The sequence below is a fragment of the Crinia signifera genome, chromosome 1 (assembly GCF_055691185.1).
Source record: "Crinia signifera chromosome 1, ASM5569118v1, whole genome shotgun sequence".
NCBI classification, from domain to species: Eukaryota; Metazoa; Chordata; class Amphibia; order Anura; family Myobatrachidae; genus Crinia; species Crinia signifera.
This window is the reverse complement of record NC_139217.1, coordinates 2,785,813-2,799,088: the sequence shown is the minus strand read 5'-3', so window position 1 is coordinate 2,799,088 and position 13,276 is coordinate 2,785,813. Positions and strand designations below refer to the sequence as shown.

General features: G+C 49.9%; 1 protein-coding gene across 8 annotated transcripts in view; it reads right to left on the bottom strand.

The window, feature by feature from the left end:
* The window catches only part of DCTN1 (dynactin subunit 1), a 260,744-nt gene that overhangs the window by 199,988 nt on the left and 47,480 nt on the right, over nucleotides 1-13,276 (bottom strand). Inside the window, exon 1 of one of the 8 annotated variants that reach the window (XM_083167897.1) lies at nucleotides 1,229-1,380. The exons of the other annotated variants lie outside the window; for them this stretch is intronic. The gene's annotated coding sequence lies outside the window, so the exon portion shown is untranslated. Of the gene's footprint in view, nucleotides 1-1,228; nucleotides 1,381-13,276 lie in introns of those variants that run through there. 8 annotated transcript variants of the gene reach the window in all.

Genomic DNA, 13,276 nt, shown 5'->3' with positions numbered 1-13,276 from the left:
TTTATTCTACCACGCCTAGTGAATGGTAGGGCATGAAATACCACCTGTCGGCACATGTCGGCTCAAAAGAAAAAGGTGTAAAAACCCAATGTTGACCTTTTGTTTGTCGACCTTCCCCATGTCTTCCTAATGTTTTTATTTACCTATGTAATACACTTTACATAGTTTCCGGATTTTTCAATGCATTTACTATGTTTCCGGCTTTTACCCTCTTCCGAGATGGAGACAGAATAGTGGAGCAATACAGGGAGACGCTATATAAGGGGAGATGGAGACAATATAGGGGAGCGATACAGGGAGACACTATATATAAGGATACGGAGACACGATATAGGGGAATGTAGAGAATTAAGGGGAGACAGAGACAGTATAGGGGAGCGATACAGGGAGACACTATATAGGGGGAACTGAGACACTATATATGGGAATGTAGAGAATTTAGGTGAGACGGAGACTATATAGGAGCGATACACTATATAGGGGGGAGACAGACACTATATATAAGGATACAGAGACACTGTATATAAGGATACGGAGACACTGTATAGGGGAATGTAGAGAATATAGGAGATGGAGACAGTATAGGGGAGCGATACAGGGAGACACTATATAGGGGAATGTAGAGAATTTAGGGGAGACGGAGACTATATGGGAGCGATACACTATATAGGGGGGAGACAGACACTATATATAAGGATACGGAGACACTGTATATAAGGATACGGAGACACGATATAGGGGAATGTAGAGAATTTAGGGGAGACGGAGACAGTATAGGGGAGCGATACAGGGAGACACTATATAGGGGAATGTAGAGAATTTAGGGGAGACAGACTATATGGGAGCGATACAGGGAGACACTATATAGGGGGGAGACTGAGACACTATACATAAGGACACGGAGACACTATATATATATATATATATATATATATATATATATATATATATATATATAAGGATACAGAGAAACGATATAGGGGAATGTAGAGAATATAGGAGATGGAGACAGTATAGGGGAGCGATACAGGGAGACACTATATAGGGGAATGAAGAGAATTTAAAGAGATGGAGACACTATAGGGGAGCGATACACTATAGGGTAATACAAGGAACGCAGGCGTGGGCGCAAACACGGGCGCAAACACACACACACACACACGTACTGGGACAAACACACAAACACACACACACACACACACACACACACACGTACGTACGTACGTACCGGGAAATCTCAACCTGAACCTCAGCAGGACGGATCTCGGGCTGTGGCTCCACACACATACAAACCGGCGGTGACAGCGATTCCAAGCCTCGCTTTAACATATCGCTCTCAGCCAATCAGCGAGCGGTACTCAAGGAGTCTTCCAGAATCAGCCAATCACCATGGAGAAACACTACCGTCTGACACTACACCGACCAATCAGCGGGCGGAAGCCATAACGAGGCCTGAAACGCAGGTGGGTAAGCAGGCAAGATTGTGTTTCACCCGCTTGTTACTTCACACTCAGCACGCATGCGCAGAAACTCAGAATCCGTGTGTATGTGCTGCTTCAGCCTTCTGCAAGTGTGTATGTAAGCCATGTGTATAGGTGTCTATATAGGGCACGTACATAGTGTAATGTGTATAGGTGCCTATATAGGGCATGTACATGGTGTGATGTGTATAGGTGCCTATATAGGGCATGTACATAGTGTAATGTGTATAGGTGCCTATATAGGGCATGTACATAGTGTAATGTGTATAGGTGCCTATATAGGGGAGCACAGGGCGGCATGTGCATAGTGTAACGTGTATAGGTGCATGCCTATATAGGGGAGCACAGGGCGGCACGTACATGTGTGATGTGTATAGGTGCCTATATAAGGGTGCACAGGGTTGCATGTACATGGTGTGATGTGTATAGGTGCCTATATAGGGGGGCACAGGGCGGCATGTGCATAGTGTAATGTGTATAGGTGCCTATATAGGGGAGCACAGGGTGTCACGTACATAGTGTAATGTGTATAGGTGCCTATATAGGGGAGCACATTGCGGCATGTGCATAGTGTAATGTGTATAGGAGAGCACAGGGCGGCATGTGTATAGGTGCCTATATAGGGGAGCACAGGGAGGCACGTGCATGGTGTAATGTGTATAGGTGCCTATATAGGGGAGCACAGGGCGGCATGTACATAGTGTAATGTGTCTAGGTGCCTATATAGGGGAGCACAGGGTGTCATGTACATAGTGTAATGTGTATAGGTGCCTATATAGGGGAGCACAGGGAGGTACGTACATAGTGTAATGTGTATAGGTGCCTATATAGGGGAGCACATCGAGGCACGTACATGGTGTAATGTGTATAGGTGCCTATATAGGGGAGCACAGGGCGGCATGAACATAGTGTAATATGTGTATAGGTGTCTATATAGGGGAGCACAGCGAAGCATCTGCATAGTGTAATGTGTATAAGTGCCTATATAGGGGAGCACAGCCTTAGTACACCATGCAGCGCCTCATACATCCAGCCTCAGTACACCATGCTGCATGATATACCTCATACATCCAGCCTCAGTACACCGTGCAGCGTGAGATACCTCATACATCCAGCCTCAATACACCATGCAGCGTGATATACCTCATACATCCAGCCTCAGTACACCGTGCAGCGTGATATACCTCATACCTCCAGCCTCAGTACACCATGCAGCGTGATATACCTCATATATCCAGCCTCAGTACCCCGTGCAGTGTGATATACCTCATACACCCAGCCTCAGTACACCGTGCAGCGTGATATACCTCATACATCCAGCCTCAGTACACCGTGCAGCGTGATATACCTCATACATCCAGCCTCAGTACACCATGCAGCGTGATATACCTCATACATCCGGCCTCAGTACACCGTGCAGCGTGATATACCTCATACCTCCAGCCTCAGTACACCATGGAGCGTGATATACCTCATACACCCAGCCTCAGTACACCGTGCAGCGTGATATACCTCATACACCCAGCCTCAGTACACCGTGCAGCGTGATATACCTCATACACCCAGCCTCAGTACACCGTGCAGCGTGATATACCTCATACATCCAGCCTCAGTACACCATGCAGCGTGATATACCTCATACATCCAGCCTCAGTACACCATGCAGCGTGATATACCTCATACATCCAGCCTCAGTACACCATGCAGCGTGATATACCTCATACATCCAGCCTCAGTACACCATGCAGCGTGATATACCTCATACACCCAGCCTCAGTACACCATGCAGCGTGATATACCTCATACATCCAGCCTCAGTACACCATGCAGCGTGATATACCTCATACATCCAGCCTCAGTACACCGTGCAGCGTGATATACCTCACTAATTTATTCTCCCTCCAGGGGTGTCGTGGACACCCAAGGAGGGAGAATGTGTCGGCATATCGGCGGTCGGGATTCCGGCGTCGGGATTCTGAACGCCGGGATCCCGACCGCCGGGATGGTAACTGCATCCCGCGTGATATACCTCATACATCCAGCCTCAGTACACCGTGCAGTGTGATATACCTCATACATCCAGTCTCAATACACCAAGCAGCGTGATATACCTCATACATCCAGCCTCAATACACCGTGCAGCGTGATATACCTCATACATCCAGCCTCAGTACACCATGCAGTGTGATATACCTCATACATCCAGCCTCAGTACACCGTGCAGCATGATATACCTCATACATCCAGCCTCAGTACACCGTGCAGCGTGATATACCTCATACATCCAGCCTCAGTACACCGTGCAGCGTGAGATACCTCATACACCCAGCCTCAGTACACCGTGCTGCGTGATGTACCTCATACACCCAGCCTCAGTACACCATGCAGCGTGAAATACCGCATACACCCAGCCTCAGTACACCGTGCAGCGTGATATACCTCATACATCCAGCCTCAGTACACCGTGAAGTGTGATATACCTCATACATCCAGCCTCAGTACACCGTGCAGCGTGATATACCTCATACATCCAGCCTCAGTACACCGTGCAGCGTGATACACCTCATACATCCAGCCTCAGTGCAGCGTGAGATACCTCATACATCCAGCCTCAGTACACCGTGCCGTGTGATATACCTCATACCTCCAGCCTCAGTACACCATGCAGCGTGATATACCTCATACATCCAGCCTCAGTACACCATGCAGCGTGATATACCTCATACATCCAGCCTCAGTACACCATGCAGCGTGATATACCTCATACAGCCAGCCTCAGTACACCATGCAGCGTGATATACCTCATACATCCGGCCTCACTACACCATGCAGCGTGATATTTCTCATACATCCAGCCACAGTACACCGTGCAGCGTGATATACCTCATACATCCAGCCTCAGTACACCATGCAGCGTGATATACCTCATACATCCAGTCTCAGTACACCATGCAGCGTGATATACCTCATACATCCGGCCTCACTACACCATGCAGCGTGATATACCTCATAATCCAGCCTCAGTACACCATGCAGCGTGATATACCTCATACATCCAGCCTCAGTGCAGCGTGAGATACCTCATACATCCAGCCTCAGTACACCGTGCAGCGTGATATACCTCATACATCCAGCCTCAGTACACCGTGCAGCGTGATATACCTCATACATCCAGCCACAGTACACCATGCACCGTGATATACCTCATACATCCAGCCTCAGTACACCATGCAGCGTGATATACCTCATACAGCCAGCCTCAGTACACCATGCAGCGTGATGCCTCATACATCCAGCCTCAGTACACCATGCACCATGATATACCTCATACATCCAGCCTCAGTACACCGTGCAGCGTGATATACCTCATACATCCAGCCTCAGTACACCATGCACCATGATATACCTCATACATCCAGCCTCAGTACACCATGCAGCATGACATACCTCATACATCCAGCCTCAGTACACCGTGCAGCGTGATATACTTCATACATCCAGCCTCAGTACACCTTGCAGCGTGATATACCTCATACATCCAGCCTCAGTGCACCGTGCAGCGTGATATACTTCATACATCCAGCCTCAGTACACCGTGCAGCGTGATATACCTCATACATCCAGCCTCAGTACACCGTGCAGCGTGATATACCTCATACATCCAGCCTCAGTACACCGTGCAGCGTGATATACCTCATAAATCCAGCCTGAGTACACCGCGCAGCGTGATATACCTCATACATCCAGCCTCAGTACACCGTGATATACCTAATACATCCAGCGTCAGTACAACATGCAGCGTAATATATACCTCATACATCCAGCCTCAGTACACCATGCAGCGTGATATCCCTCATACATCCAGCCTCAGTACACCATGCAGCGTGATATACCTCATACATCCAGCCTCAGTGCAGGAGGAGGGTGTGTGTGCTGCAGCTCCTGAGAAGGTAGAGAAGCTGTACTCTAGCAGTGGCTCCTCCTCCAGGTATCCCCAAGCCAGGGGACCCAGGTGGGGGAAGCATTCAGGCAAGCCCTGGTGCTTTGGGCCTGCTACAACCAGCAATGGTGAAAGGCAAAGGACGGGCTATCGGGAACAAGCCTCAGAGGAAGAAAATCCCTGCTGCTGCCTCAACATCTGCAGCAGGAGCCTCTGATAAAGATCCCAAAGATGGCAGAAGGAAAGTCCCCCCGGATGAATCCGGAGGTACCCCTGCAGCAAGCCAGCTGCAGGGGGAAGTGATGGAGGAACCCGGCGGGGAGGCCAACGCCGGCGGCGGCATAGCAGCTACCGTGGGGGGACAAGATTTGCTGTCTGAGAATGAAGATGATGATGATATGGAACTGAAAGAAGATGAATCCAGTGAAGAAGAAAGTGAAAATGAAGCTTTTGCTAAGATGACCCTGCAGGAGCTAAGTGCAGAAGTTAAGAAAGTGTGTTGCAGAATGTATAATGCAAAGAAGCAAAGAAACTCCTGCCGCAGCTGGGAGCGCCAGATGTGGAGAGACCGCATAATATTATGCACTAATACTATAAGTAAGCTGAAAAGTCACATTGCTAAGAAAAGGAAACAAAAAGACTATGTAAAGGTGAAACCAGCAGAGCAGGGGTTAATTGCAACCCAGTCACTGCAGGATTTCCCTGTTGCTGAGAGCCAGGTGCAGGAACCTGCAGATCCAGAACAGGGAGTGGCCGGCTGCAGAGAGGTCAGAGAGAGGTCAGACCAGACTCCAGCTGAGAGGGAGAATCCAGAGCCGGGGGATGGGCAGATCACACTGGCTGATAAGAAGCTGAGTCCAGGCCAGCCAGAAGACATTGCACACAGTATGGACTGCTCAGAGGTCAGTGTGGTGAAGGATGGTGGCCAGAAGCCTGGACAGAGCCTTGTGGAGAAGGCTGGAGGAACTGCAAATAACAATGACATTGCACACAGTATGGACTGCTCAGAGGTCAGTGTGGTGAAGGATGATGGGAAGAAGCCTGGACAGAGCCTTGTGGAGAAGGCTGGAGGAACCGCTAATAACAATGACATTGCACACAATATGGACTGCTCAGAAGTCAGTGTGATGGAGGATGATGGGCAGAAGCCTGGACAGAGCCTTGTGGAAAAGGCTGGAGGAACTGCTAATATTGCATCTGAGAGTAAAATGACTCAGGGCCAGAAGTGCCTGGACACTGATAAGTTGTTGCATGGGGAAAGGCAGGTCATGGAGACAGTGTATGGGGATATGATGGTCCCAGAAAGGGCAGGGGCAGCACTTAAAATCATTGCTCAGACTATCCAGAGCAAAAAGGTGCCGTTACCTGCTGCTGCTGGGGGTAATGTGTCTGACCCTGTCTGCAATGTATCACCTGTATCATATGCAAATGTGCTGAAACAGACCGGTAGCAACAATATGGACAGGCAGAGTCAGGTCACGGGCCAGGAGGTAAATGGGAGACGGAGGCATGTTGTTCAGTTTAAGTGGGTGGATACAGATCCGGTACCCCCAAAGGAAACATTTCTAAATATGATATTTACATTAAATTGTTGTGCCCGTGACTTGACAGCCTGTATCCATCCGGAAAGATCCCCAATCTTTGATTTGAGTTTCTTGCGGGAGGATAAAATGAATGAAGTGGTGGAGCAATGGGGAGTAAAGAGGCACGAGGTAGCATACAAAGGGTACCTCATTTCATCAAAGTCCAGAGTGGAAAATGTTAGGGTCCGAATTCTAGTGCGGGACGAAACTATCCCAGCCAATGATATTAAATACTGGTTGAGTAGGCAGTGCAGCTTGCAAGGGGACCTGCAGAAAGTAGATCACACGTTGGGGGTATGGGGAGGTGCATGGACCATTCAGGTTAGGCTGCACCAGGTTGGGGGGAGGAAAGTGCATCTCCCTTCAGCTGCACACATAGGTAGGGACCGCATTCAGGTGTTCTATCCGGGCCAACCAAGGACCTGCTTTCGTTGCGGGGAGGAGGGACATACCAGCAGTGAATGTGGAGTGGTAAAGTGTTCTCTCTGCAACGAGGCAGGTCACCTCTCGGGGTCATGCAGTACAGTGAAATGTAATTTGTGTGGCCTCGAGGGGCACCCCTATAGTAGATGTCCAGAGTCGATGCGCCATGCGGATAGAGCACCTGAAGGTGGAGCAGGGGGTAAGTTCAAGAAAGTAGTAATGGAGGGGCAGACAGTGGTAACATGGGTGAAGGATCAGGAACAGAGGAAGGAGGAACAGTTTCAGGAAGTAAGGAGAAACAAAAGTGCCACAAAGAGGAAAGGGGAGGAGGAGGTGATAAGTCTGGCCAATTGATTTTTAGCCTTTTCAGGAGAAGAGGAGGATAGTGAAAGTGAAGAGGAGGGAGAGGAGGAGATTTATAAGGAGGGGGAGAGTTTAGTCCTGAGAAAAAATATAGCTGATGGAGGGAGGAGGAAGAAAGGAAACGCAAGCAAGGAAGGGAAAAGGAAAAAGCTCAGGAAAAAGAGTAGAAGGGAGGAGGAGGAGGTAGAGAAAGTGGAAAGACTGTCCTTGGAAACAGGGAAAGTAGTGCAGATTAGCAGTCGGAAAGGAAAAGGGGAGGGAGAGGGAAAGGAGGTAGCACGGGAGGAAGCAGAGGAACGGGGAGGAATAGACAAGGTAAAGCCTGAGGACAATAGGGGAAAGTTGATAGGCTTTTCAGCTAGGCCTCCTGATCCTGGGAAAGGGGATGTAGGTTTGTCTGAGAGGTCGGTTGATGGTAAGAATGTGTTGGGTGGAGGGGAATGCAAGGATGGTGGTGGGTCAGGTGAAATAAGGGAAAAGTGAGATATGGCCCTACTCTATGAGGTTTTGTGAGTATGGGTAAAGAATGTGTTTTATGTGTTAAAGGTGATGGGTTAGGGTGAGGGTGATGGGGATGAGTGATAGGTATGAATGATGGGAGAGTGAGTGATTGGGAAGAGTGTAAGGATACGTGAGAATGATGGTTGGTATAGTGTGGTGTGGCAGGTGAAATGAATAGGGGAGTAAGGGTATGGAAGGGTTTGAATGGTTTTGGATGGAGTAAGGATACAGTTCTCATTTCCCGGATCGGGAGGTAGTAGATAGTAGGTCTAAACCATAGTTAAATGAATGTTATTGAAGAGGGATGGTGAAGGTTGGTGGGGTGGGGGAGGGTTTTTAGGTTTGATTCTATATATGTAAAAAGGATGTATATATGTATATATTTTTGTATAAAATGGATGTAATTTTCAATAAAAGAAGCATTACCTCATACATCCAGCCTCAGTACACAATGCAGCGTGATATACCTCATACATCCAGCCTCAGTACACCGTGCAGCGTGATATACCTCATACATCCAGCCTCAGTACACCGTGCCGTCTTATATACCTCATACATCCAGCCTCAGTACACCGCGCAGCGTGATATACCTCATACATCCAGCTTCAGTACACAATGCAGCGTGATATACCTCATACCTCCAGCCCCAGTACACCGCGCAGCGTGATATACCTCATACATCCAGCCTCAGTACACCGTGCAGTGTGATATACCTCATACATCCAGCCTCAGTACACCGTGCAGCGTGAGATACCTCATACACCCAGCCTCAGTACACCGTGCAGTGTGATATTCCTCATACATCCAGCCTCAGTACACCGTGCAGCGTGATATGGCGCGCCGAAATTTTCGGGGGGCGTGGCCTATAATCGCTGCTCTCCCGCGAGGCCACGCCCCCATTTTGCCGCTATGGGGGCATGACCCAGAGGCTCTGTGAGCCTCTAGCCATGCCCCCAGCCCCCTGGCTGCGGGAATAGACGCTGTGCGCATGCGCACAGCGTTTATTCCCCGCTGCTTAGTTAGCAGCTGACAGGGGGGACCGGACCAAATGACGCCTTGTCCCTGGCGCCGGAGACCCCCCCCCTCCCCGCACAGTCCTCTCACCGCCACGGCTGCTGCCCTTCTCCTCCTCATCCCATGCTGCTGATGGTGTAGCCACATCTTACTTTGACTTCGTCCGTCTCCTACTAGCGCTGCGGCGGGAAGCGCTGATGACTTCAAAAAGACTTGCCGGACGCTGATTGGCTGAATTCAGCCAATCAGCGTCCGGTAAGTCTTTTCGAAGTCATCAGCGCTTCCTGCAGCCGCGCTAGTAGGAGATGGACGGAGTCAAAGTAACATGCCGCTACAGCGTCCACACACCTGTCACCGGACCTCACAGCGCCCCTCACCTCCAGCGCCCGGTGCGCGTGACCCCCCAGCCCCCCCCCTAGTTACGGCCCTGGTGATATACCTCATACATCCAGCCTCAGTACACCGTGCAGCGTGATATACCTCATACATACAGCCTCAGTACACCGCGCAGCGTGATATACCTCATACATCCAGCCTCAGTACACCGCGCAGCGTGATATACCTCATACATCCAGCCTCAGTACACCGTGCAGCGTGATATACCTCATACATCCAGCCTCAGTACACCGTGCAGCGTGATATACCTCATACACCCAGCCTCAGTACACCATGCAGCATGATATACCTCATACACCCAGCCTCAGTACACCGTGCAGCGTGATATACCTCATACACCCAGCCTCAGTACACCGTGGCCGTGTGATATACCTCATACCTCCAGCCTCAGTACACCATGCAGTGTGATATACCTCATACATCCAGCCTCAGTACACCGTGCAGTGTGATATACCTCATACCTCCAGCCTCAGTACACCGTGCAGTGTGATATACCTCATACCTCCAGCCTCAGTACACCATGCAGCATGATATACCTCATACCTCCAGCCTCAGTACACCGTGCCGTGTGATATACCTCATACACCCAGCCTCAGTACACCATGCAGCGTGATATACCTCATACACCCAGCCTCAGTACACCATGCAGCGTGATATACCTCATACACCCAGCCTCAGTACACCATGCAGCGTGATATACCTCATACATCCAGCCTCAGTACACCATGCAGCGTGATATACCTCATACACCCAGCCTCAGTACACCGTGCAGCGTGATATACCTCATACATCCAGCCTCAGTACACCGTGCCGTGTGATATACCTCATACCTCCAGCCTCAGTACACCATGCAGCGTGATATACCTCATACATCCAGCCTCAGTACACCGTGCAGCGTGAGATACCTCATACCTCCAGCCTCAGTACACCGTGCAGCGTGATATACCTCATACATCCAGCCCCAGTACACCGTGCAGCGTGATATACCTCATACATCCAGCCTTAGTACACCATGCAGCGTGATATACCTCATACATCCAGCCTCAGTACACCGTGCAGCGTGAGATACCTCATACATCCAGCCTCAGTACACCGTGCAGTGTGATATACCTCATACATCCAGCCTCAGTACACCGTGCAGTGTGATATACCTCATACATCCAGCCTCAGTACACCATGCAGCGTGATATACCTCATACATCCAGCCTTAGTACACCATGCAGCGTGATATACCTCATACATCCAGCCTCAGTACACCGTGCAGCGTGAGATACCTCATACATCCAGCCTCAGTACACCGTGCAGCGTGATATACCTCATACATCCAGCCTCAGTACACCGTGCAGTGTGATATACCTCATACATCCAGCCTCAGTACACCGTGCAGTGTGATATACCGCATACATCCAGCCTCAGTACACCATGCAGCGTGATATACCTCATACATCCAGCCTCAGTACACCGTGCAGCGTGATATACCTCATACATCCAGCCTCAGTACACCATGCAGCGTGATATACCTCATACATCCAGCCTCAGTACACCGTGCAGCGTGATCTACCTCATACATCCAGCCTCAGTACACCGTGCCGTGTGATATACCTCATACATCCAGCCTCAGTACACCATGCAGCGTGATATACCTCGTACATCCAGCCTCAGTACACCATGCAGCGTGATATACCTCATACATCCAGCCTCAGTACACCGTGCAGCGTGATATACCTCATACATCCAGCCTCAGTACACCGTGCAGCGTGATATACCTCATACATCCAGCCTCAGTACACCATGCAGCGTGATATACCTCGTACATCCAGCCTCAGTACACCGTGCAGCGTGATATACCTCATACATCCAGCCTCAGTACACCATGCAGCGTGATATACCTCATACATCCAGCCTCAGTACACCATGCAGCGTGATATACCTCGTACATCCAGCCTCAGTACACCATGCAGCGTGATATACCTACATTTGCAGAACGTTACACAAAATCCAGTTGTGGTGATAAGTCTCCTGTTACATATTCCCATTGTACAGGGAACAATCAGCCCTCTGTACCTCCACACACACTGATATCATCCTGTACATGGGTCCTCATACATGTGTGTAGATGTGAAGATGCCGCCCAGAAATGACCAGGGACACCCACCACATCCATCTCAAGATTATTCAAAACTGGGTGCGTATTCATAGTAATGTGGCTACCCAGGAACATCTGGTGTATGAGTCAGCCTATGGTTACCCAGGAACATTGGGGTTATGAGTCAGCCTATGGTTACCCAGGAACATCGGGTGTATGAGTCATCCTATGGCTACCCAGGAACATCGGGGTTATGGGTCATCCTATGGCTACGCAGGAACATCCGGGTTATGGGTCATCCTATGGCTACCCAGGAACATCCAGGTTATTGGTCATCCTATGGCTACCCAGCAACATCCAGGTTATTGGTCATCCTATGGCTACCCAGGAACATCCGGGTTATGGGTCATCCTATGGCTACCCAGGAACATCCGGGTTATGGGTCATCCTATGGCTACCCAGGAACATCGGGGTTATGGGTCATCCTATGGCTACCCAGGAACATTGGGGTTATGGGTCATCCTATGGTTACCCAGGAACATCGGGTGTATGAGTCATCCTATGGCTACCCAGGAACATCCAGGTTATTGGTCATCCTATGGCTACCCAGGAACATCCAGGTTATTGGTCATCCTATGGCTACCCAGGAACATCGGGTGTATGAGTCATCCTATGGCTACCCAGGAACATTGGGGTTATGAGTCAGCCTATGGTTACCCAGGAACATCCGGGTTATGGGTCATCCTATGGCTACCCAGGAACATCGGGTGTATGAGTCAGCCTATGGCTACGCAGGAACATCCAGGTTATTGGTCATCCTATGGCTACCCAGGAACATCCGGGTTATGAGTCAGCCTATGGCTACCCAGGAACATCGGGGTTATGGGTCATCCTATGGCTACGCAGGAACATCCGGGTTATGGGTCATCCTATGGCTACGCAGGAACATCCAGGTTATGGGTCAGCCTATGGCTACCCAGGAACATCGGGGTTATGGGTCAGCCTATGGCTACCCAGGAACATCAGGGTTATGGGTCATCCTATGGCTACCCAGGAACATCCGGGTTATGGGTCATCCTATGGCTACCCAGGAACATCCAGGTTATGGGTCATCCTATGGCTACGCAGGAACATCCGGGTTATGGGTCATCTTATGGCTACCCAGGAACATCGGGGTTATGGGTCAGCCTATGGCTACGCAGGAACATCCGGGTTATAGGTCATCCTATGGCTACCCAGGAACATCCGGGTTATGGGTCATCCTATGGCTACCCAGGAACATCCAGGTTATTGGTCATCCTATGGCTACGCAGGAACATCCAGGTTATTGGTCATCCTATGGCTACCCAGGAACATCCAGGTTATTGGTCATCCTATGGCTACGCAGGAACATCCAGGTTATTGGTCATCCTATGGCTACCCAGGAACATCCGGGTTATTGGTCATCCTATGGCTACCCAGGAACATCCGGGTTATGGGTCATCCTATG